Raw genomic sequence first — 6,230 nt, 5'->3', positions numbered from 1 at the left:
TTAGATTTCATAGTTATTATTGTTTTGAATTCTAGTTTTACTTTTATTATGCGTATTGATGTAAATTTGTTAATGATCTCTTGAGAGAGAAATAGCATTGGTACACTCACAACTACTCTAATTTGTGTATGTACTCGATATTATTCGTAGTACAGTATATTTGAAATTAAAAGTAATTGTTTAGCGTCTGTTTATTGTAACAAAAACTCTCCCTCCCGAACATTTTTTGTGGGGGCATTTTTTGAGGCCAAGATTGTTTGTGGGGAAAAATCCCCGCCAGGATTTTGCACCCTGAGGTTCAATCATGACCAATTGTATCCAGAATAAATCCGTTACTTTTTATAAGGGGTGTTAAGGGACTTTTGATTCATCCTCTACTTGCTTCAAGAAATTCCATAATTTAATCATTGGAACACAATAGATGTGTCCTTCCAAAAATAATCCTTGCTACAAGGTGGTAACGCAGGAAAGAGCTCTCCAGATAGGAATGGATAATAAACCTTTTTCGAGCAAGGCCTCATCTCCAGGAAGCTATAAACTCACGGCAAGCCACTGCACCTAGCGACCTGTTGAGTGAGATGAGTCAAGGCAAAATGGATAATAAACCTTTTCCTGTTCCCACAAAAATAGGCAATAATTAGGTTGGATAGTTCAATGAACTAAATGATCAGGCTTGAAAGTTCATACTAACTAACCGATCACTGATTATTTTCCATGCAAGGCGACATTCACTCTACTGATAGGGATAATAAACCTTGCTCGAAAATGTTTATTATCCCTATTAGGAGAGTGGATATTGCCTTGCATGAAAAATAACCATTGATCGGTTAGTTAGTAAGAAGTTTCCAGCCTGAAATTTCGTACAGGCAAATTTGAAGGAAACACTATAGTAATGTGTTGCGGGACACGAAACTAATGCAAGGAATTAATAAAATTATATTAAAGTACAGATTTTATAAATCCTTGGTTTATCGGAACTATTATAATGCATCAGAAATTGAAAATGTTAGAATAATTTCTTGTAAATAACTTAATTAAAATGGAAAAACAGTAATTTGCAACTGTTCTGCCATCTATGGAGCAATTTATAACAGCAAAGTTCAACTTCTTAACAGGGCTAGTTCTGTTGGAGTTTTGAGAACCAGAACTTCTGTTTGTTTAGTTGATCTCTACCATATGCAGTCATTTAAAAAAATGATTACACGACCTGACTTGTGGTTATTTTCTAGAAATTTCCGCAATCTTGTATTTTTCGATGAATTTTTTTTAAAATTTGGAGTAACATGTGCGAGTAGTATGTGATTTTATATCTTTTCAAGCTCGCTCAGCTAAAAAAAAAAATAAAAGGGAAGGATACAAAATGCTCTAGAAACAATAATATATGCTATGCGACCTTTACATTTTGGAAGGAGAAACAAGTCACATTCGTACAAGTTAGAAAGCTAAGTTGCTTAGTTGTCAGGTTGGCCGAGCGGTCTAAGGCGCCAGACTTAAGTTCTGGTTCCCGAGAGGGAGCGTGGGTTCGAACCCCACACCTGGCAGGATACTTTTAGTTTCTTCCTCTTCATTTTATTGTGGCTTAAAATTTAGATGCGAAGTATCTCTTGTTGTCAACAGTGGCTGGTAATTGAAGTATTTGTGAAATAGCACTATATAACAATAAGTAAAGATTTTTGAATTATTGAGGCGGACCTGATTGAATCTGGATTGGATTGATTTTGCCCAACAAACTTGTGTTTCTGCGTTATGAAAACCCAATTATGACGTTCGATATACGTAGATATAGATATACATCAGTGGCGTGCCCAAGGGAGGTTTGTGGAGGTCATAACATACCCCCTTTGCACTGTGCGAATTAAAAGTTTTGCTTTGGGGGGATGTCTACTCCAAGGCCGCCAGCAGGACTTTTTCTCAGAGAGGAGGGGGGAGGCATAGTGAGATTTCATATCCTGCTCATCAGTCATAGAAACGTGTATGGTAGTTGTTTTTGCTATTATTGTTATTACAATATTATTATTGCTGTATTATTGTTTTGGTTATTATTATTATTATTAATACTTTACAAATCATAACTTCAAATTGAATTTAAAATAGTTTGGCGCTGTATACAAGTTGAGACTCCAGTCTGTTATCTATGAGATAGAAACTGAATTTCCCTTATTTCCATTCCATAAACATCTATCACTTTGTTGATGTTTTTGTACTTTTTCACAAAAGATAGATGTTAATCAGATATCACTTAATCTACTGTCCTTCATGGTATTTATCTCTGATCCATGTTTTTACATGCCAAAGGGTAGTGTAAAAAAAAGTGATAATTGAAAATGACGAGGTGTAAATTATTGAGGTCAGATGCTGACTTTTCGTAATCCCGAACAGCTGAGAAATTCCAATGGATCTTATTTGAAAGGGGCTAATTTTTTTTTATATTTTCTGCCCTATAAATGTGTGAAATTTCTTGAAATTAAGTTTTTATTCCAGATATTCAAAGACAATCTCTTGAAGAGGAAATACTGTGAACAATTCGAGATTTAAACAAAAAAATTCGAAAATTTACCACTCCGAAAATTTTTCGACCTTATCGGGAAATGGAGAATTTTTTTCAGTCTCAAACGTCAGAATTATGAACATTTCCTTTCAAATCCCATCCCGGTCAAAGTTTTTCCATCCGGCACACCCCTAGATACTGCAGTCAACACGATTTTAATGTATCTAGTGAAAAACGTTCTTTCGTTATTTTGTTGCACATAGCAAGCAGTTAATTGCTGTAACTGACATCCTGTAAATCGCAGAAAACAATATTATTTGAAGTAAAATTTTGCAACAATTTCCCCATTGGAATTACATAAACGTTTTCCACATATTTCGTGGGGAGGGGGGCAATTGCCCCTCCCACCTGCTGGCACCGTTGGCCCACTCAATGGCTTATTTGTGATTTCATTTTTGGAAGTAAGATTTTTGGGTGTGCAAATTTGTATGTACATATGCTACCAGTCAGTAAACTAAACTATTACTTTGCGGTTCTAAGTACTTTAGAAAATTGGTTCTATCCTAGATCATTAAATCTTACTTATTACTTAATTATGTCTTAATTTAGTTAGGGTAAAGGGACCTAATTTGGTGATAAATTTACTTTTTGATAATTAGCCGGCCTCTGAATCATAATTTTGGTGGATTATTATTATTATTATTGAGCCTTGGATATAATGTGTATAATAATTACAAATTAATTTCATACGAACGTAAATGAGGCCAGTTGTAGGTGCTTATATAATTCCATTGCTTGTTCACATAATTTGGTGATATGGAACCTAATTTGGTGATATGGGTTCTTCATTTGGTGATACATTAACACTGCACATAAACGTTATAAATTAAGTAATATATTCTAACACTTTTTATGACATACTGATAATGGAACACTTATTAACACTGAATACAATAAATCAAATTGGAATTTACAAAATAATGAAGCTACAGAAATGTGTTCAATCCTATTTATAACATCTTTGACAAATTGAAAATACGTTACATAAAATAATATAAATGTGTAACAAGTTCTCTCTTAAGGCCTCTCACTAGAGTACTATAAGACATAAACATTATAAACACCCATTATTGCATTGCATAACCTAAACTTATAAAATTAATGAAAAATGTTTGCAAATGAGACATGTCTAACAGGCCTAATAGCTTGAGGATGTTTCTTTGGTTTAAGTATAGACATATGTAAATGTTTCTAACACTAATGATAGGCCTAGATATTGAAACTAATCTAGGTACTTTAATAAAATAAAATAAACATGTAACAAGTTTTGGAAGCTTAACACCTTAGGAACTACAAAGATGGCACATATAAATCGTGCGAACGGGAGGTTCGCTTTGGCACGTTTCGTGATAAGGCAAAATGAGCACTGTATCCATTTCTTTCCATTTCTTTTTTTTTGTCCTTCGAAAAGAGCCCATTGCAGGTGCCGCAGACCCATTCTTCACCGTCATAATGTTCTGAATGGCATTCTTTTCTGTGTTTTGCTGTTCCTGAGGGTCCAGGTTTATCAAGAACTGTACTCCTTTTGGTTGTTGAATGTGTGGCTTTGTTACTGACGGACGCGGTTGGTTATCGGTTAGGAGTTTAGCTTTTCTATCGATGGTCCGTGTTCTTGTAAGCTTCTTTCTGACGTTTGTTGTCGGAAGCGTTAGGATACTATCTACTGGAGACAACGAGGTTCTGCCTTGTGGAGTTGGTGGTCTTTCAAGAGTTGGCTCTGGATCCGGATTCTCGGGTGTCCCCTCAATAGGTGGAACTGCTGCCTATGGATTAGGATTCTCAGTCAGTAGGGATGGAGCAAGTTTTTCTTTGGGAATAACACGTCGATCAAGTGGTATGATTCTACAAGACTTGATAACATTTTTTTATGTTTTGTGCTGAGAATGCTTTTACAAACGGCATCTTGAAAATGCTGTGAAAATTCCGTTTGTTTGGCTTTTCTGTTGGGTTTTGCACCATATAACAATTCAACTCTTCTCGCCAAACTGCCTTGACTGACTTATACACACCAACATCCAGGGGCTGCAGTACGTGTGTGTTGTGAGCCGAGAATGTCAAAATATGGACCTCATTTTGGTGCGCAAGCTCTAGAACTTCTGGAGAAATGTGTGCTCCATGAGAATCCAAAAGCACCATAACGGGTCTTGATATGTACGGTAGATTCTGTTTTCCTCTTGTCCTCTTATCCTCCCGAAAATAAAGAAAGAAATCAGCTAATACGAGAAATCTTTAAGTTTAGTGTTCGTATTAAACACCCGGCTCTGTCATTAAACCTAAAAAAAAACAGAAGCGAACCTCCCGTTTGCACGATTTGCATGTGCCATCTTTGTAGTTCCTAAGGTGTTAAGCTTCAACCGCCGCAAAGCGGAAAAGGATCGTTCTGCTGAAGCACTTGTAGCAGGAATAGTTGAAATCAAACAACACAATTTGATTACTTCAGGTAACGCCTCAGTGAGTCCAACGGTATGGAAGTACATGTTTATGTCATGAACTGATTTGCTTCTAAATTCAGGAGAAGCATAAATGTATGCAAGTTCTTTCTTGAGGCGTATCATGTTAAAAAACTGTCCAAAGTTTCTCAAAAGTACGCGAAGCGCTTTTTCTGGGAAGTGTTTTGAATAAGTTATGAATCCATCACAATCAAGCAAGGCCAAGAATTCCAATTTATCAATATCTGCAAATTTTGTTATAAATTGACCTTTCAAAGTATCGGTGATTTCGTAGAAGAGTCTCCGACAGATGTCTTTCTTACTGATAACAACTCCACTAACTTTTAGTCTCTTTGACTGTTGCGCACTCACACTTTCATTCAGATTTTCCATTTTCGACCACAAAACGTCAAAATCGTCACGCATTCTTGTAAGGCTGTCAACAAAATCACTGATTTTCTTTTTGCAATACCCAACATCGTGTATTTTCTTTTGCAGGACACTGAACAAAATATCGGCTTTTGGAAATATAGCATGAAAAACTTCTAACATAAAGTTAAAATCAAAGTTTTGAAGGGCTCGAAAGTATCCTGCTGCACAAGCTCTAGTTTCGCCATCCCATTCATCCGTGTCTTCCATCATGGACTTAAACAAACTTGTCAATTCATTTTTACAATTGAAAACCACCTCAATTATTCTATTCCTGTAATTCCACCTTGTGTTAGAAACTGACGGCAATCGCCTTTTAACTTCACGGTCTAGAGCTTCTGTTCTTTTCGATGATTTTCAGAAAAAAGAAGATAAACCTGAGATTGTTTCAAAGAACACCTTACATTCTTTTATGAAATTAACGGATTTTTCCAAAACTAGATTAAGTCTATGTGCATAACAGTGCACGAATATTACCTGTAAATATATCTGCTTAACGAGAGTTTGTAGTCCGCCAATTTCACCGGCCATGACTGGAGCCCCATGGTAAGTTTGTGCGACGAGTTTTGTACCGCAATTGTAGTCATCCACATAGCGACACAGAACTTGAAATAACCGAGCAGATGTTCTGTCAGAGCTTACGTCTAACAAACCTACAAATCTTTCTTCTACGTTACCTTTCGAAGTGACATAACGGAAAACGGTCGAAAGCTGAGATTTGTTAGAAACATCCGTCGTTTCATCCATTATTACAGCAACAAACGCACTCTCCTTAACTTCTTTCTTTATTTCGTTCATCATGTGAGACGAAATGCACTCAATAA

At 36.1% G+C, this 6,230-nt stretch overlaps 1 non-coding gene across 1 annotated transcript; it reads left to right on the top strand.

The window, feature by feature from the left end:
- Positions 1 to 1,457: 1,457 nt before the first annotated feature.
- Positions 1,458 to 1,541, top strand: TRNAL-UAA (transfer RNA leucine (anticodon UAA)). Its single transcript has one exon. It is a non-coding gene; the product is annotated as a tRNA-Leu (tRNA).
- Positions 1,542 to 6,230: the final 4,689 nt, after the last annotated feature.

This window comes from Lepisma saccharinum, chromosome 2, assembly GCF_977018435.1.
Source record: "Lepisma saccharinum chromosome 2, izLepSacc3.1, whole genome shotgun sequence".
Lineage (NCBI taxonomy): Eukaryota > Metazoa > Arthropoda > Insecta > Zygentoma > Lepismatidae > Lepisma > Lepisma saccharinum.
This window is presented reverse-complemented; position numbering and strand designations above follow the sequence as displayed.